We start from the raw sequence: 14,411 nt of genomic DNA on the forward strand, positions 1-14,411 counted from the left end.
TTTTTAAAACAGGGGGACTTCAAATTTCCCAAAAAAAAAAAAAAAAAATCTTTAAAAATAAAAAAATCAGTGTGGCCAGTGAAAAAAACCTGACTGAAAACTCATTTTTCCAATAAAAAAAATATTTTCCAGGAGAAAACGACCTCCCCAGCTTATTAAAGCAGCTCTTAATTCTTTTCTGCTTCTCTGCAGTCGATCCATTTTTAGCGAAGCTGTAAAGAAGCAGAAGGTCTTTCTATTTCAATTAATTTTATTTATTTATGCTTGTCAACCACACTTGTATACCAGCTGTCTCTGTTTGGGACCGTCTTTATTGGCTGCTGTCAAAGGACTCCGAATAAGTAAAAGCCTAAAAAGTTGGACTCCAAATAAGTAAAAGCCTGAAAAGTGAAATAAGTGAGATTTATACTGCCCGTTCTGGCACCGCAGCGTGCAGTCGAGAAGCCAGAGATGGAAAAGATGTTATAGAAAAAGAGTTGAAAGTAAAAATAAAATTATTTTTCAGTCCTCGCAACGACTGAAAAAATGGCATTAGCGTTGGCCAAAATATTTAGGAAGAGGCTGCACCTGGCAATAAAGAACATAAACACCTCCTGCTGAGGACTGGAAGATACTTAGTAACAAAAGTTTGCTGTTTGTTATTAAATGTCGCAGTTTATTGAAACATTGGTGGCCCTAAGGGTCTTAAGGGTCTTTTCCAACCTAAATGATTCCATGATGCTACCATCAACCACTAACGGCCGTTCTACCTCTGCGATGTTGGCCACCGCTCAGGTGGAAGCTTCGTTGGATGGGAAGAGAGAGGACGGTGCCTACTACCATCAATCTGTGTCCTGCTAACGGCTGTTCTACCTCTGCGATGTTGGCCACCGCTCAGGTGGAAGCTTCGTTGGATGGGAAGAGAGAGGACGGTGCCTAAATGCACGATGCCTAGCTCAGAACTTCTTTTTTTCCTCATGATTATCTCCTGAAAATGAGGTATCTGACCCAAATACCACCAGGGCTCATGGGAATGAGTCCAATCGCTTCCGTCGGGAGAAGAAAGCAATGAAGAAGGCATCTCAGACCACAGAAATCAGAGTGGCCACCTCCTTGAGGGACCTTTCCTGCCAGAACCAGCATCTCCCATGTAGGGCAAACGTCCTGATCATCTTTCTCCTCTTTTTTTTAAAAGAAAAGGAGGTTGGTGGTTAGGATGGACTGTGGTTGATGGTTAGGTTGATGGTTGGACTAGATGATCTCAAAGGTCCCTTCCAACCTAGACAATTCCATGATTCTAAGCCTTTCTCTTGGCCAACACATTTCATTAATTATGCACATTTAAAAAAAAAAAAAAAGTGCATAATTCTCAGGATTTAGCTCAAAATCCTGCATGCAGAGGCAAATATCCTCACTCACCCCTGCACCACGGCCAAGTTCATGGGGACAAGAGACCCAGTGTCACCTCCCCGTGACACGCCGGGCCACCGCCAGTCCAAGCCGATGAAGATGAGGGCAGGGATCAAGAGGGATTTGGGGGAGAAGAAATAGAAATAATAGATATAATAAGTCCCTGAATGGGGTTTAGTTTGGACATTAGCATTACGACACACCAGGCCACCTCCAGTCCAGCCGATGAAGATGAGGGCAGGGATCAAGAGGGATTTGGGGGAGAAGAAATAGAAATAATAGATATAATAAGTCCCTGAATGGGGTTTAGTTTGGACATTAGCATTGCTTTATCACAGACTGCACAGCCACTTCACTCCCTTGTATTTATACTCCCTTAAATAGCCCTTTTATGTTCATTTTTATCCTGTTTCTAAGGGCAGGCTGGAAGCTCTGTTTTAAAGGTGCCCATTAAGTATCAGAGCAATCAACCCCAAGCAACCCGCTCCAGTGGAGCGCTTGATTATCTGTGCTCTAATTAACCTCTTCACCTCCCCACACGGTAGCAGGTAAACATATTTACACTCATGAGTAGGCACAAAACCACGTACTGCCAGACTCTAAACTCCTCAATTTTAGGGTTTTGCTCGTTATTGCCTACTTGGGGGCCAGGATTTGGTATCTGTAGACACCTGGCTTTCACTGGAGGAGACACCAACGAGTCAAATCCCCCTGAGCCACCACTTGGAAATCAAAAGGTAAGAGTGAGTGTGATATTTCAGAGGTGAGGACTCTTCTCTGCCAAGCAGCGATGGCTCCTTAATTAAAATGGGCCAAGAAGACATGCCCATCCTCATCCCAAGATGAGGATCTTTCCACATAGGAGACCAGAGTTGACCCAGGTGGTTGGAAGGTTTGCACGCAGAGTTGAAATAAAACCAGTAAGTAATAAAAAATAAGAAATAATATGGAATAACATGGAAATAATATGGATTATATTCATATAGAATAAGAAATAAAAGCAGTTGAGTAATATTTGCTCTTCAAAAGAAGGATTGGGGGTTTTTTCATTCAGAAACTCCCGTTGAGTTGGACATGGACCACAGCGAAGTGGGACGAGACCTGGATCACCCATGGTTCAAAAAAAAATCCCCTCCAAACCTCCAAAACTAGGACTTATACCGATGAAGAGACACAAGCAGATGGGTTTTTGCAGATGTTGCTTGGAAAATAAGGATGCTGAAGCTTGCTACAACACCGTGGCTTTCTCTACTGGTGCTAACCACCCGTCGCCACGGCTGATGGATCGTCATGGGCTGCGCTGACATGCACGAGTGGGAGGGAAGGAAAGATTCTGTGCCATGGCTGTGTCAAGTTGATTTAACTTTTTCGAGCCATCTGTAACTGTGAAAACAAGACGCCGCATCCACCAGCGAAGCAGGCAGATGGTGGTGGATTCGGGATGGCAAGTCTCCTGCAGGGATGCAGCAGCGTGCGGTGGCTTCCCTTTGAATCAGCCGTCCAAGAGAGGATCAAATGCCTTCAAAAAGCATAACTCCCTGGCACTTGTGCATATACACACTTAGATTAGCAAGATAAACCCAAAATCCTGACTTATCTGGCATGAAGGGCTTGTCTGGACCCCTCTCTCAGCTATCTGGTCATGACTGCTTTCCCTAGCAGAGGGGACAACCCATCGTCCCTTTGTCCATCTCCTCTGTCACCACCACAACTTCCATGGGCACAGCCTGGGTTTTTCCAACCAGCACTAGAGCTGGTCCTAGATAGGAAAATATCCCAAAATAAATTAATGAAATATGTTGGCCAAGAGAAAGGCTTAGAATCATGACATGTGTTGGCCAAGAGAAAGGCTTAGAACCATGGAATTGTCTAGGTTGGAAGGGACCTTTGAGATCATCTAGTCTGACCATCAACCTAACCATCAACCGCAGTCCAACCTAACCACCAACCATAGTTCACCATCTAGTCCAACCATCAACCTAACCAACCATAAAGACCATCACTAAACCAAACCACGTTGACAACTCTATGTCATGGTGACCCTCTAAATGAAACCTCCCATGGGGAATCCCCATCTTGCAGCAGAGGCTCCACCACCAGCAGGCGTGGACCAAGCTGGCAGGGATGGGTGGCTGTGTTACCTCCTCCTGCTTGCTCCAACTGCTTACAAAAATGTCCTTCTTCAGTGCAGAAGGAGCTGGACGCCTACCTAGCTGGCAGAGAAAGATGAGATTGTTCAGCGTCGCCGCTAAATAGTGAGAGGAGATGAAATAAGAAAAAGCCACCCCAAACTGGAGCACGGATCCGACCAGTCAGCAGAAAATTGAAAGGAATGAGGCAAACGGAGAATATCCCTCAAAAGGAGAGGACAAAGGCAGCCAGAGAGCTTAGTGGGTTTCAAAGATCAAGGAGAAATCCCACCTGATCAGCTTAAAAACTCCCAAGGAACTAAAGAACAGAAATGCAAGCCCTGGGTCTGGAAACTTTGGTTTTTGAAGATAAAAGAAAACAGCTGGGATCCAGCCATCATCACAGGAGCTGGGGCATCACTGAAAACATGGAGTTTCCAGGGATGCAGCAGCGTGCGGTGGCTTCCCTTTGAATCAGCCGTCCAAGAGAGGATCAAATGCCTTCAAAAAGCATAACTCCCTGGCACTTGTGCATATACACACTTAGATTAGCAAGATAAACCCAAAATCCTGACTTATCTGGCATGAAGGGCTTGTCTGGACCCCTCTCTCAGCTATCTGGTCGTGACTGCTTTCCCTAGCAGAGGGGACAACCCATCGTCCCTTTGTCCATCTCCTCTGTCACCACCACAACTTCCATGGGCACAGCCTGGGTTTTTCCAACCAGCACTAGAGCTGGTCCTAGATAGGAAAATATCCCAAAATAAATTAATGACATGTGTTGGCCAAGAGAAAGGCTTAGAACCATGGAATTGTCTAGGTTGGAAGGGACCTTTGAGATCATCTAGTCCAACCATCAACCTGACCATCAACCACAGTCCAACCTAACCACCAACCATAGTTCACCATCTAGTCCAACCATCAACCTAACCAACCATAAAGACCATCACTAAACCAAACCACGTTGACAACTCTATGTCATGGTGACCCTCTAAATGAAACCTCCCATGGGGAATCCCCATCTTGCAGCAGAGGCTCCACCACCAGCAGGCGTGGACCAAGCTGGCAGGGATGGGTGGCCACGTTACCTCCTCCTGCTTGCTCCAACTGCTTACAAAAATGTCCTTCTTCAGTGCAGAAGGAGCTGGACGCCTACCTAGCTGGCAGAGAAAGATGAGATTATTCAGCGTCGCCGCTAAATAGTGAGAGGAGATGAAATAAGAAAAAGCCACCCCAAACTGGAGCACGGATCCGACCAGTCAGCAGAAAATTGAAAGGAATGAGGCAAACGGAGAATATCCCTCAAAAGGAGAGGACAAAGGCAGCCAGAGAGCTTAGTGGGTTTCAAAGATCAAGGAGAAATCCCACCTGATCAGCTTAAAAACTCCCAAGGAACTAAAGAACAGAAATGCAAGCCCTGGGTCTGGAAACTTTGGTTTTTGAAGATAAAAGAAAACAGCTGGGATCCAGCCATCATCACAGGAGCTGGGGCATCACTGAAAACATGGAGTTTCCATGAGCTTTGCAAGAAAACTCCTGGGGTTTGGCGAGGTTTGAGGGTGCCTGGAGGGGAGGAGGAGCAGACAGCACTGGCGGGGGCCGCGCGGGAGAGAGGGACCATCTGGCACAGAGGGATGTTTGAGGGGAGGAAGCAGGGGAGGAGAGGAGCAGATGGGATGGGGGAGCTGAAAGGCAAACCCAAGGAGACGGCGTGTTTGGGTTTATTCTGCAGGAAGGGAGACGGCGGCGCCGGGGTGGGGGGGAGGTGGTGGTTGAAGAGATGGTTGGAGGGCAGCGAGGTGCTCACCCCCCTCCAGGGTGGACCAAAACCACGCAGAGAGCAATCAGGTGGGGAAAATAGCCCACAAGTCTGGATGGCATCCATACAAGTTGCCATTAAAACCACTCCCAAATTGAGCATAGAGATGCTCAACCTCTCCTCTGCCCTTGCTCTACCCACACCAGGTCCACAGGGGCAGCTCCAGGGAAGAAAACCCAACGTGAAGGGTACGTTCAGCCCTTGGGGGGGGCTTCTCACACCCTCATCAGCAGCACAGCTCACCCCAAAAAGCATTGCTTTCGAAGGTCTGGGAGCTGCTTTGGCTTCTCTTTCTGCTTTCTGAAGGAGCATCACGGCGGGGCAGCATCAGACAGACCCTTGGCATCACTGTGTGATGGGATCCACGCCCCGTGGAGGATGGTGTGAAGGACCAGGCAGGTTCTCACCCAGCATGGGGCACCTCCGAGGCACGGTGTTTCGTGCCCTGGCTGGCTGGAGGCCACGCTTGCAATCCCCAGCAGAAAAAAAAAAAAAAAAACCAAAAAAAAAAAAAAAACCCAATTACATAAACTTAAATTCCTGGCATGACTAGGCTGCCTTGCAAACCCCGCTGCCCTGAAAGCTGAAACAATTAGTATACTGTTTATTCATAAGATTAAACCCAGCGAGGTGTGAAACAGCAGCTGGAGTGTCAAGCACAAGGCATTATTTCGCTGCCACAAAAGAGACACGAGCCTGGGCTCCCGGCCCGATCTCCAGAGAGGCTTTTTCACTCACCTGGAATGAAGGAGCTCACTGTCTTTTTATTATTATTATTATTATTATTTTCATTTTCTTTTTCCCAGACACACAGGGGTAAATCCTTGGCTTTAGGAAGGGAGCGAGGCGGTCCATCCTCCACAAAGCTTTCCACTATTTCCACTTTCCAAATATTTCCCTCCTATAACCCCATTAAAACTCCCTCCTTACGCAACAAGATCATTACGGGACCGGTACGAGGGAAAGAATTATAATAAGAATTACATATGTAGAGGCTGTAGCTGGCAGGGCCCCAGTACAGCTGACAAAACTGTTGATTCTGGGCTGATTTGGTTATTTATATTCCCAGTACACACAGCAAAACTCCCACTCCCCAGCAAGCAGGGTGGTACAGAGCTTTCCTTGCCTTCTCAGGTCACCCGTTGCTGTGTCTCACTCTTAATGGTGAGAGTTATCTTCCCATCATGCTCAAGAATAAATCAAAAGGTCAAATAATACCGCCGCGATCCGTCATTTCTCAGCCTTCAGGTTAATGAAGCCAATTAGTTCAACTAACCTCGTCTCCCGTTCCCTGTAATCCACTCAGTTCCTCCCTGATTATGCTGCAGAGACTGATTCTTGCCAGGTTGGGTCAGTTTTATTCTCCAGAAAGTGAACTTTTGGGTGCTATGGGCAAAGGAGAAGATGGGGTGAAGTGCTGGCAGCACCTGAGCATCGCACCGGCCAGGATGTTGCTGCAGAAGCTGTGACTTGGGGACAGGATCCAACCCCCTGCTCCATAGAGAATCACAGAATGCTATGGGGTTGGAAGGGACCTCTGGAGATCATCTAGGCCAACCCCCTGCCAAAGCAGGGCCACCCAGAGCAGATTGCACAGGAACGTGTCCAGGTGGGGTTGGAATGTCTCCAGAGAAGGAGACTCCACCACCTCTCTGGGCAGCCTCTGCCAGGGCTCTGCCACCCTCAAAGGAAAGAAGTTCCTCCTCATGTTGAGATGGAACTTCTTATGGTCAAGTTTGTGCCCATTTCCTCTTGTCCTGTCCCTGGGCACCACTGAAAAAAGCCTGGCCCCATCCTCCTGACACCCACCCTTCAAGTATTTCTAGGCCTTGATCAGATCCCCCCTCAGCCTTCTCTTCTCCAGACTAAAAAGCCCCAAGTCCCTCAGCCTCTCCTCATCAGAGAGATGCTCCAGGCCCCTCCTCATCTTTGTAGCCCTCTGCTGTCCCCTCTCCAGCAGTTCCCTGTCCTTAATCTTGCAGAAGGCAGCAAAAAGTCCCTTCCCAACTAATTTTGGGAAAAAACTTTGTTCTGATCCCATATCTCATAGGTGGTTGACCCAGGTCATGGGTCAATATAGGAGCTGGGGCAGAAATGATACCCAAAACCTTCTCTTCTCAGCCAGCACATCAGCATCTCCAGGAGAAGACATCATCCCCCTGGTTGAACCACCTTCTGTACACAACCACGGGGCACCACTGGGCCCCATTTCCAGCCACAGCCAGCCTCAGAAAAACAAAAAAAACCCAAAAAACCCAAAAAAAAACTAAAAGAGGAAAACAAACTCATAAACCAAACCCAGCTGATTGTGCACTGGGGGGAGAAAAGTCCTCCCTGACCCTCGCAGGCTGCTGGCTGGAGCCCAACGTATCCCAATCGATGGTAGTAACTGTCAAGCCAGATGATGGTAACGGTCTCTCCTGACCTCCAAAATCGATTAAATCTATTAGATAACAGCTGTTCCCATGCCAGGTGATGTCAAGGCAACATCACCGCCCCAGGTCATTTGGATGGCCAAGAAAATCCCCTAAGGTCACCGTCCCTGCAGGAAGCTGCTCTCTGATGCTCGGCTGCCTGAAGGCAGATTTTAAAAAAAACCAACATTTTCTCTTCCTCACTTGGCACCGATGTGGACTCAGAGCCCCAAGAAACCTCCAAAATAGGTGTTTCCATCAGTTGCGTGCGCTAAAATATACAGTTATTCTCTTTGAGGGTATCTTCTACATCCTTTGTAAAAAGACTAAAACGAAGCTCGGGATAAATGAGACTACCTGAAAAATATTCTTACTGGTGGGATATATTAATCTGTTCTGGATACACAGAATTTGGGGGCAGCTTTGTTAATCAAGCGCTTAAAAATAGGCTCAAACACGCAGGGTTGAGCTAAAACCCTATCTCAGCCCCTCTTACCAACACGGGGTTGAGCTGCAAGGAACAGGCTTGGAAAAGAGGCTTGAAAACCTGGCAGGTTTTGGCTGGAAAACCAAAAGCTGGGGGTTTTTAACACTCGCACATCATTTTTAAGCCAGAATCGTTCCAAAATGTCACTGGAAAACTCTGTCCTGCTGACCCCCCCCAGCAAGGCTACGTCAAGTGATGTGACTGTGGTTATTTTGCTTAAAAACCAAAGAAATATCAAGCCTGCGCATCTCCTGGACATCAGTGGTCCTGGCAACACAAAAAATCCTTTTTTTTTTTATTACATCGAGGGTGACAAAAGGAGAGAGAGGGGCATCAAAGCCTGTTGTCCCCGCAGAGAGCTGCCAGCCCAGGAGGCAGGGATGGAGGCAGGGATGGAGGCATTATTACTTCAAGGGTGAGAAAGGGAGAGAGAGGGGCATCAGAGCCTGTTGTCCCCACAGAGAGCTGTGGCTGCTGCCAGCCCAGGGGGCAGGGATGGAGGCAGGGATGCAGGCACTGGGGCTGGACCAGCCTCCCACAGTCACTGCAGGGCTGCTGCTTTCCTTTCTGGGCAACAGGGCACTTCCAATCATCTTTTTTATTCACCATTTCATGAGCCTGTTTGGTTTTGTTGGTTTTTTTTGCATGGAAATACCTGTTTATTGCTCGCTGTGCCTTAATAAACCCCTATCAAACCTTTAGCTGGTCCAACACGGAAAAGGCAGCAATCCTGGGTGAGAGAAATCACACCTACCACGAATAATCAACCTTAATAATCCCCACACTTCATCAACGGAGATTAATTTGTGTATAAATAGATCTTCAGGCAAAAAAAAAACCCCAAAAAAACCCCACCAAACCCTAAGGGCCCGCGCTGTTTATATATAAAAAAAAAAAATCAACCTGATTTTTTTCCTCTCTGCAGAGACACGTGCTCACAAAAACCAGGCACAATTATTTTTCAACGGGTCCAAATGAGGTGACGAGATGAAAAGGTGCTGGTTGACTTACACAGCACAAACATTTTATCCCTCTTTTTCCACCCAAATCAATCGCAGGCTGCGACGTTACACAATTTCTTTCCTTTTTTTTTTTTTTTAAATTTAATTTTTTATTTCTTTTCTCGCTTGGATCTTTTAAGAACAGTTTTGGCTCCGCGGCCTCGCAGAAGGAAATCTGCGAGCTGAAGAATTTGAAGCTATTTCAGCTCTTTCTTTGCTACAAGAAGCCATCTGCCTCCCAGGCATTGTCCCAGTCTACGCTCGGTAGGAAACCAGTTTGGTCGCTGGCCGCGTATCTGGATCCACGCGGAGAGGTGTTTGGCCAAATGGTTTTCGTGTTTACACCAACAGGCAGCCAGAATTCTGCTTCTCTCTCCAGCAGAGCGGGTCTGGCTTTCGATGAAGGTATTTTTTAATCAGGTCACTCGTTAGCATTTCCTCAGGTATCTGCTACCTGCGGCTTCGGTCTCAAAACCGCCGAAGCCACGCTGAATTTAAAGCCTTTCCCAAATGCTCCCAAGAGCTCACCCCTCCTCATCCCCACAGGAGATCTCTGAGAAGGTGAAACCTCCCTGAAATTCTGCCTCTTTTCTGGGAGAAGTGAGTACGAAGAGTTTTCTCACCCTGCAGGCTCTGCAGCTCCTTTAAGTTCCTGAGATCCCTCAACCTTCGCTGCCAAAAAGATGCTGGAGAAGTCTGTGACCCGCATCCCTCCTCTGCTTTGCCTGTAGGTACCGGGTACCATCGTTCAACCCCCAAATTTTCAGGCGTGCTCCTTTGTGTTTCCTCCAAACAGGTTCCTGGCTCCTCTGCACCCCTCTTTTTGGGATCCCCTGAAGGGGGTGATGCTCAGAGCATCGTGTGCTGGGGGCATCACCTCCCACCCCTGGTGGGCTTCATCCTGTTCCTCTCTCTGACCAAGATGAATCATAGAATCACAGAATGGTTTGGGTTGGAAGGGACCTCAAAGATCATCCAGTTCCAACCCCCCTGCCATGGACAGGGACACCTCCCACCAGACCAGGTTGCTCAAGGCCACATCCAGCCTGGCCTTGAACACTTCCAGGGATGGGGCATCCACAACTTCCCTGGGCAGAATGAAGCCTCATTACTGGAAAATACATACATATATATATATATATATATACACACAATAGATATATATCTTCACCATCTAGGCTGCCTTGGTGTTTGCTAGAGATCCCACACCAGCTGGCAACCCCACACTCGTGCCCCCGACCCCTGGTCCCACTGCAGTCCTCACTCTCAGCCCCCTCTATGCACAGAAAAGAGTCCCTCACCTTGGAAATAATTAGAAAGGGATGTTAACGAGCGAACAGGACAGACGGCACTGCTCACACGCAAGGCACAGCCAAGGGTGCCAAACTGGCAACCTCCTTACACACAACCAGCCCTTTGCATCCTTTTCCTACCCTTGTTCCCCCCAAAACACCTTGATCCCTGCCTTTGTTTTCTCCTCTAAGTGTCCCATAATAAGCCTTGTGCAATCCTAAAACGCTCTTTCCATGTTCCATACCCTCAGGCAGAGACACCCTCCCCATCATAGCATCATGGAATGGTTAGGGTTGGAAAGGATCTTCAAGACCATCCAGTTCCAACCCCCTGCCTTGGGCAGGGACACCTCCCACCAGCCCAGGTTGCTCCAAGCCCCCTCCAACCTGGCCTTGAACCTTTCCAGGCAGCCACAGCTTCTCTGGGCAACCTGGTCCAGGGTCTCACCACCCTCCCAGAGCATCCTTTCAGAGCAAGGCATCCACTACTTCTTTTCCCTGCCTGCTCTCCTTCCCATGAGAAAAAAAAAACACAAACCTGGGAGAAGGGACCAAAGGGAGCTGCCGTGCTCTGCAACGTGTCTGGACAAGACAGAAATCAGCCCTCTCGGGCATATCATGGAGAAAAAACCCACCACGCAGAGGGAACCTCAGAAGGAAATTGTCCTATCTTGCCCTGCTCGTCCCCCCACAGGGTTGGACACCTCCCAAGCACCTGCAGGGAGTGTTTGGAAAACCCAAAAGCCTTCAGAAAAGGTCCCTGCAGGTGTCCTCACTATCAACGTGTTAATGCACGGGGCTGGAGGAAGAGGCATCTCTTTGATGCTCCAAGATCTGCAGCTCCAAGGCAAGCTGAACTACTGGAGGAGTTCTGCTCCCGTGTCCCTGAAACCCCTGCCCTCCCCACCCAGAGAAACATAAGAAAACCACATTTATTTCACTTTTCCCTTCCTTTCACATTCCCTTCCTTTCACATTACCTCCCTGCTTCAGATATATATCTATTTTTTATTAAATCTGAAATCACCTAGAGCAGACAACACCAGGAACGGAGGATTTTACGTGGAGGGGTTCCAAGGCTCCAACCACGAGGTCACCCTGGGACAGCAGGTCAACCCAAGGTTGGCTGCACCCCCAAAACCCCACAACCCTGCACCTGTAAGTACAAGTGGGAGATTTCCCCCAGAGCCCGACTTTAGGTTGAAAAAAGAACGCTACAGAACACCAAATTGAACTTATAATGCAACAGGAGAGGGAAGCATTTGAATTTGAGTGGGATTTAGGAAGAAAAGCATAAGTGCTGGCATCGCACAACATGTTCCGCGCAGTATAAAGGTCCAACTGAGCCTTTCTCTACAGCTGATTTTATCAAGAAAAGAAGACGAAGAAAAAAAAAAAGAAAAGAAAAGAAAGCAGCAAGAACATAAAAGCCTGTGTGAGTCTTATCAACAGCCTGGGGAGGATCCATCCCTGCAGCAACCTCTCTGTGCTCTCTCTTCCTCAGCCCTGCTTCCACCTCCCTCGTAGCCCAAGAACCTCTTCTTACCATAATTAACAATTTTAATGGAGGGCTTGTTTCAAGCCAATCACATCAGCCCATTATAGGCAGTTTCACAAAGTTGCATTTACAATTCCAGTGATCTACACTTGGAAACAAAAGATATACAAGGGGAAAAGGTTATTTGGGAGGGGGGTGTCAAAATAATCAAGAGATTTGATCATTAGCGACGCGTTCGAAATACAGCCTGAAGAAAGTCTTCATTGAAGGAGTAAAAGTTTCTCTCACCACATCCAAGATTTTTGGCTGTCACCTCTGACCCGAGGTCGAACTGATGTTTTCAGCCCCCATGGCTCCAAAAATATTTATCAGGACGCTTTTTGTTTTGTCTACGGGCTTCAGCAGGGCATCATCTGCACCCTGAACTAGAGAGCACCTCCACGAAGGTCCTGGAGGAGGAAGGACCTGGAAGAAGGACCTCTGAGGACAAGTGTTGGCTGCCACCAGCAAGGCAATTTGGACTTTGGTGTCGCTACGAGCAGCATCCACCCGGGTGCCAATTAACACCTCCAGTGATTGCAATGACATGGACATCTGGCTGCAGAGAACACCACGCGCCGAGTCCAACTGCTGCTGCCTGGAGAGCTTTCCCTCTGGTTTAGATTTCGGGGTTGTTTTTTTCCAAAAGTCTTCCACCCCAGCACCCTACGGGCTTTGCCACACTATCCAGACCTTCTCCTGAACCCATCAGCCACCTGTGGCACCAGAAATCGTGCTCCTCTTTTGGAAATCTCCCCTTTCCTTCCTGACAGTGCGCAGACTGATCCTTCTACTGCAGACCTCTGCCTTTCTACCCATGGGCAGGTGGGTGTTCAGCCACCCCCAGGAATGCCAGGCTCCACCAGGTGGTTTGGGAAGACAAACACCATCATTCCCAACATGTCCCCCCTCCCTTCCTTCTTCTTTTCCAGCTTTATAATCTCAGCACGAAGCCACATGGTACCTGTGGTCAGTTGGGGTCAGCTATTCCGGCTGTGACCCCTCCCAAACCTTTGTGCCCCCCAAAGCCCATCGCAGGGAGGAGCAGAAAAGGCCTCATGAGCTCAGTAACAACAAAACCCACCATCGCACCGTCATACCATTCCCATCCCAGCTCCAAAACGCAGATCCAAATCCAACTGTTAACTTCAGCCCAGCAGAAACATCACACGGGCAGGACAGCACATTTTCAAACAAGCTCCTTCATGTTTTGCCAGAGAATTTTCACTTGCGACTTCATAGAACGGTTTGGGTTGGAAGGGACACCTCCCACTAGAGCAGGTTGCTCAAGGCCCCATCCAGCCTGGCCTTGAACACCTCAAGGGATGGGGCAGCCACAACTTCCCTGGGCAACCTGTTCCAACTTCCCTGGGCAAACCTGTTCCAATTTTTGGGCAAAATTTCCAATTTTTGCCAGAGAATTTTCACTTGCGACTTCACAGAACGGTTTGGGTTGGAAGGGACCTCAAAGATCATTGAGTTCCAACCCCCCTGCCCTGGGCAGGGACACCTCCCACTAGAGCAGGTTGCTCAAGGCCCCATCCAGCCTGGCCTTGAACACCTCAAGGGATGGGGCAGCCACAACTTCCCTGGGCAACCTGTTCCAACTTCCCTGGGCAAACCTGTTCCAATTTTTGGGCAAAATTTCCAATTTTTGCCAGAGAATTTTCACTTGCGACTTCACAGAACGGTTTGGGTTGGAAGGGATCTTAAAGACCATCCAGTTCCAAACCAAATGCCACAGGTAGGGATATCTTCAACTAGACCAGGTTGCTCCAAGGCCCCATCCAACATGGCCTTGAACCCCTCCAGGGATGGGGCAGCCACAGCTTCTCTGGGCAACCTGGGCCAAGCTCTCACCACCCTCACACCAAAGAGATATACCCAAAATCTCCCCTTTTTCAGTTGGAAGCCGTTACCCTTCATCCTATGGCTCCCCTCCCTGATCCAGAGTCCCTCCCCATCTCTCCTGGAGCCCCCTCAGGGACTGGAAGGGGCTCTGAGGTCTCCCCACAACTTTCTCTTCTCCAGGCCGGAGAACCCCAACTCACTCAGCCTGTCCTCCCAGCAGAGGGGCTCCATCCATGGCTCATCTCCGAGGCCTTCTCTGGTTGAATCCAAACCCCCAGGACAACCAGGATGGGGTTGGATCCCGGGGTGTGTGTGTGTGGGGGGGGGTGTCTCAGAGGCCCCACAGGCCCAGCGCGCCCCCCTCCTCACAGCCCGCCCTCCCTCCCACTGCCCCCCTCAGGCCTCGCCCACCCCCTCAAGCCCCGCCCAGGAACCGGCTCCACCGCCCAATGGCGAGGCGGGGAGACGAGGCGGGGGCGTGGCTACTGAGGTC

General features: G+C 48.9%; 1 long non-coding RNA gene across 1 annotated transcript in view; it reads right to left on the reverse strand.

Moving 5' to 3' along the window:
- Positions 1–14,266, reverse strand: part of LOC106899119 — a 33,303-nt gene extending 19,037 nt beyond the window's left edge. Inside the window, exon 1 of the long non-coding RNA XR_001414020.1 lies at positions 14,119–14,266. This is a non-coding gene — a long non-coding RNA (uncharacterized LOC106899119). The remainder of the gene's footprint in view (positions 1–14,118) is intronic.
- Between the last annotated feature and the right edge of the window lie 145 nt (positions 14,267–14,411).

The sequence above is a fragment of the Calidris pugnax genome, unplaced genomic scaffold, assembly GCF_001431845.1.
Source record: "Calidris pugnax isolate Ruff unplaced genomic scaffold, ASM143184v1 scaffold150, whole genome shotgun sequence".
In the NCBI taxonomy this organism is placed as follows: Eukaryota; Metazoa; Chordata; class Aves; order Charadriiformes; family Scolopacidae; genus Calidris; species Calidris pugnax.